The sequence below is a fragment of the Triturus cristatus genome, chromosome 4_2 (genome assembly GCF_964204655.1).
Source record: "Triturus cristatus chromosome 4_2, aTriCri1.1, whole genome shotgun sequence".
NCBI classification, from domain to species: Eukaryota; Metazoa; Chordata; class Amphibia; order Caudata; family Salamandridae; genus Triturus; species Triturus cristatus.
In genome coordinates, this window is record NC_140586.1 from 690,991,999 (window position 1) to 691,006,856 (window position 14,858).

Here is a 14,858-nt window from a genome sequence, read left to right on the forward strand (position 1 = left end):
ACTTATCTCCTATTGTCGATTTATATTGCCAGATCACTTACTTTGATGTTAACGACGCTATTGGGGATCATTGTCTCCGATTTTCTCGTTTACGAAATGCCGCACATAGCCACTATAAGCCATATGTGTCATGTTCTCCACACAAAAGTAAAAGACTGTCACTGTAGAATGACTGATACATTTCAAATTTGCTAAAGTCATCAATAAAGTTTGTTAAAAAAAAAAAAGTATGAAAGGGCTAGATGTACAAGGCATTTTTCTGGTCGCAAATGGCCCGATTTGCTGATTTGTGCCGTTTGTGACCGAAAAGATGCTTTTAAAGCCCTTCAGATAAAGAGCTTGGCTAGTCAAAGTTTGTAGGACCCAACCTATACACTGGAGGGTGAATGGTAAGCCTGAAAGCCAGAAACGCACTGGGAGCCAACGCTGCCCTTTTCAGGTACATGTAAAGGGACGGGCATGTGGAACATATCTCCACTGAGGGATTTTGTACACTGTAAGTCCTGCGAGATGTGTCAGTAGGATGTATTGCGTCAGGATCAAATACTTGTGGTAATTGAAATGTTATGTGATCGCTGTTCTGTCATTACTATGATGTAAAACCAATAAAGAAATTTTGTAAAAAGGTTGTGCCCTCAAATTCATAAAGTTTTTTCTGTCCAACAGAGAGCAATCAGTGGCCTTGGACCTTTTTACCGCCAATCCATTTACACTTCCATGTGGGGTCCCTCAGGGACCTTCGCTAAATCAGACCAAACTTAATGCTTATATCACCCTTTTAATCAAATTAGTTCCATTCTGTGGGTCCTCGGTATTTTCTTATTCCAATGATTTCCAAATATTGTTATCGGTGTGTTCGGAACCCAATAAAGTTGCTAAAGATGTCAGAATGTGGATGATGAGGATCGCAAACTGGGTGCAGAAGGCTTTTTTTTACAATTTAAATCAGAAAATACAGAGGTACTCATATTTGGCAAGGATCCCTCATTCTAGAATTTGTCTTGGTGACCACCCAGCCTTGGGCCCCTTCTACTTCCTGCTCAGAAAGCTGGAAATGTGGGGGTCATTTTTCACTAAAATCTCACCTAACTGACATTCTAAGTAGGTGACATCCTGTTTCCTCAGGGTAAAAAAATGTAAAGAAAATGCTGCCTTGCCTTCGCATGAAGCACAGGAAAACAGTTGTCCTAACTATTGTTGTATCTAAAATAGATTACTGTAATGCTCTCTATGTAGGCTCCCAATCACTCCATCACAACAAGTTGCAAACCCTCCAAAACACAGCAGCAAGACTGGTGAAGAATCTTCTCAAATTCTGCTCATCCTCAAAAGCCATTAAATATCTTCATTGGCTGCCCATTAGGGCAAGGATCAAATTCAAATCTCTATGCTGGGACCATAAAGCACTGCATCAAGTTGGTCCTAATGATGTTTTTAATGGTGTGTCCCTTCTCTGACTCTGCAGTCTAGCAATGCTAGGCAGTTATGTGTACCTAGAGTAAAAAGATCTCATTGGGGAGGAGACTTTTCTCCAATTTCAACGCTAACTGGTGGAATTATTTACCCATTCATCTTAGAGGCCAGCCTAATCTATTGAAGTTCAGGAAGGAATTGAAAACTTTTGCAGGTACCGCACTTGGACAAGTCAAAGTGCAGGCCGACAATGGTGGAGTGTCAGTTGGGTATGGGACCAGTTGCAGCCTGCTGAGCGTAGTACCTTTTATCTTTGGAGCAGGGGCTGCACAAAGCTACGATGAGATGCTCTGCATAGCACTTTGTAGGATCTGCTGATCAGGAACTGAGAATTTCTGCGATGCAGGACTCCATGGGGCGTTTCTTTGGATCCAATGAAGCAGCCGATCAGGAGCTATGAGGTGATAGAGGGCTCTGCGTTGTTCTGCACTGTATATCGTTGGAGCTGGAAAAGACATCGATTAAGAGCTGCGAGGTGCTGCAGTGTGATTTCCTGCATTGTTTTGTGCAGCATTGCATCGGGGAAACCTTCAGTTGAGTGGGGAGGAGTACACTATGATTCTAGCCAAGAGTCCAGGACCCTGAGGGCAGCACTTTGGGGGCCAGGACTCACTCCCACAGAGGCCAGCAGAGGGGACCAGACCTCGTCCAGTGGGGTCTTGTTTACTGGAAAGCAGGAAAGGCCTCTGAAAGCTTGTTTTGTCCCTGTAGCACAACCAGTAGGTCAGCCAACTAACCTTTGGTGTCACTTCGGGGGTCCAGGGTTCAAGGTAAGAGGGTCTAATATTCCAGTCTTCTCAGGTCGAAGAGTGTTTTTCTTTCAGGTAATGAGAGTTGTACTTTTATACCCAGGCCAACCTGTGGATGGGGGGTACCCCTTTGTCCAACCCTAAAAACAGGTTCTGGTCAGTTCTTCCCTTTTCCTTGGGTTTGACACCAGTCTGTCTAGTGAAAAAAGAGCAGAAAGGCAGCTTGTTAGAGGTGTATGGTGCATTTATCAGTGACAGGGTAGCCATATCCTGAAGTCAGTAAGGAGTAGGGTACAGCCCTCATGCTGCCCATTGAAGCTCAAAAGGGGCTGGATACAACCCCCAGACAATCCAGCTGAGGAGAGGAACACTCTTTCCACATCCAAGACTTTTTTGTGTAGTTTTCAAAATAGTAAGTTAAAATCCAATGTTACTGTTAAAGAGAAATTTAAATTACAATTCAAATTTGTGGAAGAGGTATTCCTTTAGCTGTTCCCAAACTGTATTTATCACTTATTAAAGACAATACGGTGGGAGTCTATGGGGGGCTAGCTTTGCCACAGTGAAAAACGACTTTGATATTTGTCACTGTCAGGATATGTAAAACTTAAGTATACACGTTCTTCTTTTTAAATACCATGCACCCTGTCAAGTGATCCCCTAGCGCCTACCTTATGGGTCATTTCTAAGTATTGAAAAGGAAGCTTTAAGCCTGGCAAAAGGTTTATTTGCCAGGTAGAAATGACATTTTTATAACTGTATACGCAGTCTAGAATGGCCTGAGACATTTTACACAGTGTTAATTTATTAAGTGACACAATGAGTGCAGCAGCCCATTAGTAGCATCTCATTTACAGGCACTCATTAGAGCAGTCAAAAACCTAGGGACTTACAAGTAAAAAATCAGGTGTATGTCATGTTTGGAAGGGAAAGCACAAGCACTTTACAACTGGTTAGCAGGAGTAAGTGTGCAGCGTCCTAAAGTCAACAAAAATGGATTCAGCCAAATTAAGCAGTGAAGGCAAAAAATTGAGGGAATTCCAACAATTACGCTCCCTTCAAAAAGTGATATGTGCTGTTGAGAAGTAAGCCATACGTACCAAACAAGTTCTCCCTAAATTTTCTGTCAGAATGATGCACTAATTATTTCAATTCTTCCTGTGGTCACATTGGTTACCATTTTTTCTTGTCCTCGCCATATGTTATCTAACGAATACAGTATTTCCACCTATTTACTCCATTGGTAACCAATGTCTCTAATATTGTAAGCAACACTGTCTTAGCTGACATCCAACATAATTCTTGGGCTTTTCCTCTTAAAATGATATAGGCATAAAGTACTTTGGCATACACCGTGTGACCAATACAAACCCCCATTGGTATCCTGATGACAATAAAGTGTCAGTGCTTATGCAATTATCACAATATGAAGTGGCATGTGCTTAATTTGATGTTTGTGTCCCATTGGTTACCAACATCTCTGTTAATGTAAGCAATGTTGCTATGGCTGTTTGTTATGGTTATGTCATTTTAAAGATCTCTTGCCATGTCATGTGCATGATGTAAAGGTTCCACATTCTGTTGTTGTTTAGTTCTATTTGGAACCTCATCTGGCAGTTGGAGCTGGATCGAGGTTTGTGAGGGTTGTGATTCTTTACTTCTCTTGAATAAACTTATGAGGAATCAAGAAGGACTGGATGGATATATTCTTAACACTGTTTTCTAAAAAGATACTTAGAAAGTTCCTCTTAAAGAGACATATCTTTAAATACTTGTTCATACTCATTGTGACCAATATAAGTTACCATTTGTTTTCCAATAGTAGTAAGATGACAGTGTCGGAGCAATTATCTTAATATAAAGTGGCATGTGCTTAAATTAATGTCTGTTAAAAAAATCAGTATCTACATCAATCTACTTACACGGCAGTCATTTCATATGGCATTTCATAATTCTGATTCCTCACTGCTAAATCATTTTTCCTTCCACAACTATCAGCAATATATGGTTTGGTTGTCTCCTATTCATCATTACATGATTTCACATGAGCAAACAAAGTAGTTTGCGCATTAAGGCCATATGAAAGTGCATTTAAAGCATTCTGAAATATTCTAACAATGCAGCGCTATTCATATTAAATTGTTTCATCATACACTGAATGTACAAAATGACATGAGACTCTATCTGCCTCACAGGCACATGTGTAATTTGTGAGTCCATATGGTGAAGCACTCACTCAAAGGCCAACCATCGCTCGCTGTAGGAGAACAGGTACACACAGGTGCAAAGGCTGGCATTGATGATCAGAAGTATCTACGTGGAGCTCTACTCATCAGACGCTCCCTTATGAAGCACAAAACAGAGACTCACAATTTAATCCTAGCACTGTCTCTGTACTGTCTATTCATAACCGAAACCTAGGCCAGAGAAAACTCCAGCGCTGAAATATTGGATTAGGCCTGTTCAGTAAATTCAATTACGCTCACGGAATTTGGGTAATTTGGGTAATTTCGCGTTCCATGGAGAACGGGGAATTGCCCAGAATTCTGTGTTCCATGGCTTCGCAGAATTTTTTGCTTGTTCGCGTTCACAAAATGCGATCCGATCGTGAACAGGAAAAAAGCATTGCGAAGAAGCAATTCTGCATGTTCGCGGAATTTGTGCGTTTTGGCAGAGATATTATACCGTTTCGCGGAGCTTTGCGTAGCGCGACTCCACAAATTCCACCCACCCCTATATTGGATGCCGTTCCATTAGTTTAGACTAACCCCAAGCTCGACAGCTAGGGGCAGACTAGCCGATATAGCGGGCAACATGTTCTGCTACACTTTAGACTCAGTGGCAACGTGTGAAGAAGACTCCATGAGGTAGCCCTCTGTAGGCTGGAACATTCTGTCAACAATACCTTTTCTGGCCTCCTGGGGTACCGCCCCACCGGGTACATAGTTACCCTTCCCAGCGGCTTCGGGCTAGACCTATGAGCCATTTCTGGTGCACAATCACTCCACTATTTTAGGTGAATTTAATTTACATTTTATTGATTCCCGATCCAAAGATACAGCTTCCCTTCTCAATTTAATGTCTCACTTAGGGTTCTCCCAGCAAGTCCCTTTACCTACCCATGTTGCGGATCATACCCTCAATGGTATATTTACTAACCATAATGACCTTATTATCAGTGGTGCTCATTCTTTTATCTGGGCAGATCTGACAATCACTTTCTCAGTTCCCCTTCCCCAGTCTCCACATAGGTTGACATTGGACATTTCCAAACTAGTTACTGTGCAGAAATTTCAATAAAATTTAATTAGGAATCCTTGAACATGCGCTCAGCCTCCCAAGAGCTAGACCTGAAGATTACTCTGAAAAATGCTTTCAAGCCTGGGTCAGTACTGTCCTGGACACTATAGCACCTCTCAAAGTCAAAAAGGTCACTAGATGTAACCGCTCCATGCCCTGGTTTATTCAAGAGTTAAAGGGTTAAGAAAGGAATGCCGCAGACAAGAGCAACATGAGAAAGCTAACCCAGGCCTCGGAGAACAAGAGAAGCATAAGGCTCACCAATTGTGTTACAAGCTAGACATCAAGTCAGCTAAATCACCATTCTTCAGCCAACAACTCCTCTAAATTTATTTTTAATGTATTAAAAGAGTTATCCACTCCCCATTCCCAGGGTTCCCTGAAGTCATCTCAAATCTTTTGTGACAGAGTTGCACTCTACTTCAGGGACAAAATTCTGGATATCTACTCGTAATTTAATCTGCCGGTAGGAAACAAGCCTTGTTCTGTAACCACTACCACTTGCTCTCAGCCCAATCAGCTCGTATAATTTCCATTCATTTCCCAGCATCAAATTAGGGACCTGATGCTTAGCATAAAAACAGGATCTCAATCAGATCCCTATCCTCCGAAGACACTTCAATTCGCTCTCGACTAGTTTCCCTAAGTTTTGCAGAACATGCTCAATCTCATGCTGCAATCAGGAATCTTTCCCATATTATGGGAAGAAGCAATCATGACTCTTCTTCTAAAAGAAGGCAACGCAGACCCTGAATACCTGAAAAACCTGTGCCCCATATCTCTGCTACCAACTCTTGCTAAGATGCTAGAAACGTTCATGAATCAGTAATGAATTAAATTATCAAGACTCAAGATGTCCTTGACCCCTCGCAAAACGGGTTTAGGAGGAGACACAGTACAGCATCGGCTCTCACTGTGACAGTGCTAGGTTGATTGGGGAATGGCATTTGAATATTGCGCAATTTATCAACACCACTTGACACTGCCTCGCTGGTACAGATGGTCCAACGTCTACAGCAAGCCAGTGTCTGGGGTACCACCTTGAAGCTTCTCCGCTCTTTCTTAACCAACAGAATACAAATTGTCAGCTGCAGGGGTTTCTGGACAAAAGATTGTAGCCTCCCCTGTGGAATGCCCCAGAACTCATCTTTAAGTCTGACCCTTTTTAATGTATATGTGGCCCCATCAGCAGATGTGGTGCATTCCATTGAGTTTCACGTACTATCCTATGTCGATGACACCCAGATCATCGTGTGCATCTCAAAGACCCCAAATTGGTGCCAAAGAAGTTCAACCAATGTCTGACTAGTGTCAGCAGGTGAAAAAAAGACAATGCCCTAAAATTAAATGCAGACAAAACTGCGGTTCTACTGCTTGGCACGCAGGGTTCCATCTTGCCCAATACCTGCTAGCCGAAGGGCTCTGGAACCCTTCCCACTCCATTCAAGTCAGACAAAACCTGGGTGCCATCTTTGATAAAACCTTGAGCTTTGACACTCAAGTCAGCCACACCATCAGCACCTGCTCCCTCATCATCTGGACCCTGAGGAAGATCTTTCCATACATTACCATGCAATTGCACCTATCTGTCATCATCGCTCTGGTCACCTCGCAAATGGATTACTGCAATTCTTCATACCTCAACATTAAAACCACTTGCCTCAAAATCTCCAAATTGCCCATAATGCAGCAGCCCATCTGAGCCATAACATTCCCAAACACCTTTCAGTCAGGGATGGGATTCACTCCCTTCACTGGTTCACCATCAAATTATTACTTTTAAAACTCTCTGTAATGCAATCTTAGCCCTCCATCAGAAAGGACCAACTCAACTTAACAGACTCTTTAGTTGGTACATTCTTTTTTTTTTTGTCCTCATTCTGCCAACTCTCTTGCAGATATTACTCTTATCCCTCAGATGCCAGGAGCGACAATAAAGAGCATTTCCACACAAGAATGCTGCTGTTTCCACTTCCATCTCATTCACTATGGGCCAGGACACAGGAACACCAGGACCGACAGCATATTTGGCTTAATTATCGGACCTACTGGGCTTCTCTCTGCAATCCACCAACAATGTCCAAACCTTGTCCAGACTTCTAGGGTCATAGGCCGTATCAGACTGACTTTGTACATATAATACACTCAGCAAAGGATGGGGAACTTTCGGATTTCCAAAGCCTACATATCTCCCGCCTCACCAACAAAGTCACATAGAAGATGAATTTAGTGATGACTGTGTTTGTTCGCACATTCTCTTCTTGGTAAAGCCCAAAAAATACAAGTCGAGCGCTTACCTTGATCTGTTCACCAGTTACTTCCCCAATTAAGTTACACAATGTATCCCAGTAGGGAGCAATTTTCGGACACTGCATAAACAAGTGCAGGTCATCTGCTGCTGTGAGGATACACCTTGGACAGACATATGTGTTCCCTGTGACCCTTGGTAACTTGGCTGGAGAACAATATACTCTATGAGTAGTAAACAGATGGTTACGCTTAAGAGAAGCAGGTTTCACCACTGCTCGTAGAATAGAGAAAGAATCATACCAAGCTTGCTTCAAATCTCCCTCCCCCAGCTATTCTATCCATAGATTCGCGATTTCGGAGTTAATCTTATCATACGCGTCCACAATGGCCCAATACCAAAATGAGACTTTCTTTTTCCACTGGTCAGTTCTCATCACCCGATCAAGCCTCAAGTCATTTTCCTCTCCTTCCCACTCTTGTGTGGCCCACCAAGAACGTAATTGGTAGTATTGGAATCTCATCAATTGCCCCTTGGTACAAATATTGAACACTTCCCAGCTCACTAAGCTTGATCCCATTTTAAGATCTGCCCAGTAGCATAGCCCCCCGGCTTTTAAGGGCTGACTCAGTTGAGTACCCGGAGATTCCCAGATCGAAGCCCGTGATGAGTAATATGGGACTTTTCCGCAAATACATCCAAGTTCTTAAGGCGGACTTCAAAATCTTCAACCTCACCTTTTTAAAGAATTTCATGTCTCCATATTTAAAAAGGAAGTGACGCTGGCCTTGACAGACATCAGCTAACATTCCCCCAAAGAGTAAACCCATAGGTGACTTATCTGTCTTATTAGCAAGCATGTGAAAGTTCTTAAAGTGGAAATCGTGACAGAATGCGAGCAGATCTGGTAGAGCCAAGCCCCCAGCATCCAACCTCCTCCTCAACTTTTTCCAGGCTATCCTAGGTCCTTTTGAAGCCCAAATGAAGCTATCTATTTCCCCCTGGAGCGTGGCTATATCCTCCTTCCAAAAAGGAATAGAGTTGAAAAGAAAAGTAATTTTTGGAATGACAATCATTTTAATGAGATTCACACGACCATATATGTTTAAAGGTAAGTTGGCCCATCTTATCAGCAAACTCCCTATCTCCTGGCTTTTTTCCTGTTTATTCTAGGAACGTCCTCAAGTTTCTGTGTAATTAATACGCCCAGGTAGCAGATTTGAGATTCCAAAGAAGTTTGAAAAAATGCCATTGAACTTGAGGCAGGACATTCTTATGAAATTCGAGATCTCTGAGAGTAACCAAAAAGGTATCCAAGACAAATGTGGGGTGCTAGAGGAAATACTGTAATTTTGGAAGGTGAGGTGAAGGTTCTGTCTGCGGCTGTGTCAGAGAATTCCAGAGTTATAAGAAATCCCTGCAGGAAGATTTGGAGAGGCTTGAAACTCAGTCTAGGCGTAACAACTTGAGAGTTCTTAGAAGACCTCTAGGAAAAGTTTGATTAATTTCCTTACATATGCAGTTAAAGAGTTGGTGTTGGGATGTGCCTTGAAGGAGGGATCTTTGAAGTATGGGGACTTCAGCTACCAAGTGAGGTCAGACTTAGACATGAGAACTGCACAAAGGCAATGGAAATTTGGGACAAGGATGAACAATCTACGGATTAAAGGTGCCCAGGTACAGGTGACGTTTCCAGAAATGTTGAAAATCATGTGGAGAAAGAATATATGCACAATATTAGTAGTCCAGAAGAGGTCGACACCTTTCTAGCTCAGCTGGAGGGATGAGCGTTTAGTCCTCAAGTCTCTGTATCGGTCCCTTATCAGATGAAATAGTATAGGTGCATCAAAATAAGTTCACTACGAGTTGTTAGGCTTTCTTTTCTTTTTCTTTTCTTCAATGTACATTTAGTTAGTTGGTACATTCTTAAAAGCTTCTTAGATCTTCCTCCCAAAGAATGGCAATAACCCGCGACATTTCGGAACTGATGGGGCGGTCTTGGTAGCCTCTGCCAAATTATGGAAATCCTTCCCCCCCACATCTCTGTGCTGGTCTTCTTTTCTGTTTTTTAAAAAAAAGTCTGAAAACATGGCTCTTTTCTTTCCAGACCTCTTTGCATTACTATTGTCTCCTTTGTACTGGTTCCCAAAGCTCTTTGACACCTTCTGGCATAGTGTGCTCAACATAATCAATTAACATAACATATCTCAAGCAGTTCTAAAACAGATGACAATAATATATAAATATATATATATCTTCACTGAAAATACCATAGGTTTCACACATGTTATAGTTAGCTGGACATTTCACTCGTAAAAAACCAATGAAACTCCCCCGTTATAGTTAGTTCAGCTAACTATAACTCGCGCGCCCGCAATCCACTGCTGATGATGTCACATATTACATCACTCATGACATGGTCAGTGACATCACTCATGACATTACTGATGACATCTCAAATGACATCACTGATGACATCACTGATGACGTGATCCATGTGATAAATTACCACATCTTCTCACACCCTACTATAACCTTTGATACACCGACTCAAAATTTAAGAGTTCCATTCTCAAAACCATACATACTGTCCAGCTAACTATAACATGTGTGAAACCTATAGTTTTTTCAGTGAATTTGCAAGGTTTTTTAAATGCTAATTCTTAACTATAACGTGTGTGAAACATATGGTTTTTTCAGTGAATTTGCAAGGTTTTTTAAATGCTAATTCCTAACTATAACGTGTGTGAAACCTATGGTTTTTTTTGTGAATTTGCAAGGTTTTTTAAATGCTAATTCCTAACTATAACGTGTGTGAAACCTATGGTTTTTTTAAGTGAATTTGCAAGGTTTTTTAAATGCTAATTTATGAATGTATTATTATATTTTTTTAATATTTATTTTACAATAAGCTACCTATATATATAGTTATAGATGAACTTTATCCTGTAATATGGAATGGCTCAGTTTTTTTTTTTTTAATTTGGATAGAGTTGAACAGCATAGTTAATATCTTCTATAAACTTATAAACACTTTTTTTTTAAGGGTATTTGTCGGTGTGCGCACGGTGCGCGCACGGTGCACGCATGCGTACGTACTCCGTGTGCGCATGCGTATGTGCTCCACGTGCGCATGCGTACATCGTGCGTGCTCCATACGAGCGTGCTCCATACGCGCATGCACGCATGCTCCGTGCGAGTACGCGCATGCGTGCGTGCTCCGTACGCGCACCGTGCTCGCACGGTGTGCGCACGGCATGTCATGTGAGTTAGAAACAACACTTTTCATTGGTTTATAGTAGTTTCAGGTCATGTGATAAGGAAACAACACTTTTCATTGGTTTATAGTAGTTTCAGTTCCAGAAACTTCCAAAACCACACCCACTCCCCTCATTATTACTTCTGATTTCCTGGGAGAACGAGCTGAGCAGCTTTTCCAGTACTCCAGTACTTGAGAATGGCAGAGCAGCAGTCATCTTTGGGAGTGAGCAGGAGACCCTTGTGAGACAGAGACAGAGGAAACAGAAAGACTCTTTTATTTTGCAATTTTTTAAATTTTCCAGTAGGGCAGAAGAAGGTGAATGCTCCAAAAGTCACCTGCACTCTTTGTGATCGTGTCTTATCAAGAGGAGATCCTAAAAAGAAATACTCTTTTAGTATCTTCACTATGATCAGGCACGTTAGAGATGTACATTCTGTGGCTTATGCTCGAGCTGCTAGAGAAAACCCTCCAGCAGCTCAGCCGAGCACATCCGCAGCAGCTCAGCCGAGCACATCATCTGCGGCGGCAGCTTCACCTGCTTCGGTTCCTCTGGATATACACCCTCTGTTTAAGAGGGTGCATATATGGTGCAATGCGTGCAATGCTCTTCTCTCTTATGGGGAGACCAGCATTCCCCTAATAGAGAGCAAGATACAGCAGCACACGTGCGGCACCCTATAATTTTTGCCATGTTTTTTTTTCCCTCTGTCCCTCAATTAACACAACGGCTCTTTTTAGAGCCACCTAACATCTAAACACTTAAATTTGATTTTTAATTCTTTTTTTTTAATGATTCCGCCGTGCATGCACCGTGCGCGCACCTCGCGACGGTGCGCGTATGGTGCACCCCGCGATTTAAAAAAAAATTTTTTTTTTCACCCTTCATGGTCCTTCAGGGACCCCCTGACAAAAGCTAGGGGGTCAAGAACTCTCTACCCTGCCCCCTTTTCACCTTCTCCACCTTTCTTTTTCACTGTCACACACATAATGGCGGTCGACACTTCCTGATTTTGACCGATTCGAATGTTGACTGACATGAATCCACCAATCAGAATTACGCTCGCGCACGGCACCATGCGCGCACGGTGCACGCACGGTGCACGGCTATAGATATTTATGTGCTTTTAACTGCAATTTTCTCAGGAACTACTGAACAGATTGACACCATATATGCAAAAGGGACATGCCTGACCTGAGGACTACCTCTTTGCCAAATTTCAAGTAATTCTGTTCAGCCGTTCGGGCTGTACCTTCGACTAAAGGTCCTATGGGAAAATGCATGGGGAAAACGCGTTTTGGGACACCCCTTTTTTCTCAGCCCCCGCTTGACGAATCACCCCGAGACTTTCAGGGTAGGAGCTGAGCAGAGTGCCCCATTAGTTTTGAAAATTGCGCGAGGATTCGTCAACCGGCGCCAAAGTTATTCAAAATAGAATTTTCAGATTTCCTATGGAAACACGGTCCTAACTATAACTATCTACTGGCGACCCCCAGTAGATAATATATATATATGTATATATATATATATATATATATTACGATACTCCTTCTGTTGTTTTTGTCAAACAAGAACGAAACGGACTCCACTTATTTCGTGCATTTCAATTATTTATTTTTGCTTCTGCCGCCATTACGCGTTTCGGCCCACCCAGAGCCCTTGATCACATGACATGTTTGGTTTTTTTCCCCGTTTTTAAAGTGACATTGTGCTTATTAGTGTTTATAAACATAAACAACAGACTGCTCGTCTTTTTTCATTGTTCATAGTACTATTGCATTTATCACTTATCTAAACCAAATGTTTGTATCGTATTCTAAGACATTTTGACATCCAGTTTCTATAAATAAATAGATAAATAAATAAATACATATCTTTACAAACCCTGTGATACTATGTTATTAAATATTGGTAATTATTCTAATAAAACCACATTCATTAAAAAGATCAGATATTTGTACATGACCCCTATTTACAATATGTCTGCATAAATGCGCCAATGTTTCAAATTTGTTCCTTTCCTTGATTTATCTTGATTTATCTTATAATCGATATATTTGTAAAATACATGTTTTGTCCATGAACAAATATATATGTGACATGCATAAAACATTTGAACAAATTCACACTGGGTTATCATTTTAATATTTAGTATTGTTACTATATTGTAACAAATTGTTGACCCATTTTGTTAATTGTAATAAATGTATATTATAATTGGGGTTCACATTCCAGGTCTTGATACAGTATGTGATATGTGCAAAGTACGCTAAAGACAGTGTTAAGGTGCTAATTTACCGTGACACCCACTATTTGTGCAAATATTTGCTGTGTGCCATGCGCCCATGGAACTATTAGTAAAAACAAGGGGTATTCTGACCGGGAGGTGGGGCAGAGTAAAATATCATTATATATTTACAGCTTTATCTTTTATTATTATATTCTTATTACTCGGAATCTTGATTCTAAAGCCAGGTGTACAAATCTTCAGTAGTGTTCAGACTGTGCGGATTTTTGCTGTCTAGTTCTAATATGTATTTAGTTTCTAGTCGTCTCAGAGTTGCTTCTCTGTTGCCTCCCCTTCTTAATGGGGGGACATTATCAATTACATAATATTTCAACTGGTTCAAATCTTTATTGTGTACCTTGTTGAAGTGCCGGGTTACCGGGTAAGAACTATCATTGTTGGTGATAGCCCGTAAGTGTTGAAGTATTCTTTTGTGTACCTGGAGGCGTGTGCTTCCGATATATTTTAGACCACAAGAGCACTCTAATATGTAGATTGCAAACTCTGACTTGAACGTTAGAAATTTACTGATGAGGATAGGCTTATCGTTAAAGGGTGAATGGTACATGGTTTTATTTTCCCCATATTTACATGCCTTGCATGTTGCACACCTCACAAAGCCTTTATGTTTGGTCAACCAGTTGGAATTGGTCGGAACTTCCGGGCTACTGCTCACTAAATGGTCACTGGTACTGCATGCCTTCCTAAAGGTAATATTAGGAGAGGCCGGCATTTTATCCCCAATATATATATATATATCCATATGCAGAGGTGCTCCAAAAATTGAAGATCTACTCACACCATGTTTGCTTCCTTTATTTGCAAAGATTTACAGAGCGAGCAGCATCACATTCTCAGCAGAATGCGCCGATTCTGCCAAACGTGTTTCGGGCGTTCCCTCGCCCTTGATCTCTGGCTCGGCATCTCTGGAGAACAAGCAGCTACAATGACGTCGCATTTGCGATGATTAAATAAGTCCCGCCCGCTGGGCGTGTGCACCAAGTGCTTTGTGGTCTTTGCAGTTCTGTAATTATTATGCCATAGTGGACGCTGCTATAACTTCTCCTTTAGTTCATTATTCAAACCATAGTGGGTTGCTGTAAATATGCAATGTTGGCGCCCTGTTCTTTTCCAAGTCTTTGCAATAGGACACGTTGTGTCGGCCGGCCTTTATTTATTTTTTTTTTTTTATATATTTATAGAAACACCTAGGACGTGCTGAACAAACCGTACGTACCTATCACCATGACGATGTACGTGATATTCATTTAAAGGCGACTATGCATACAATGAATCCATGTGGAATGTATTTACACCACTAGTGAAGCTCTGACGAGTCTGACGCCCTACCATGCCTAATCCCGGCGCCCCCGCCGGTGGATACTCTCCAAGTAGACTCCCTTTTTGTTTATTTATACAAACATGGGTAGCTATTGACGGGCACAATTAATACACACGCACACCAAGCCATTTAAAGGGGATTCGACAAAAATTAGACAAAAACTATGCCAGAATCCCCCCAAAATGCACATCCACCGCCG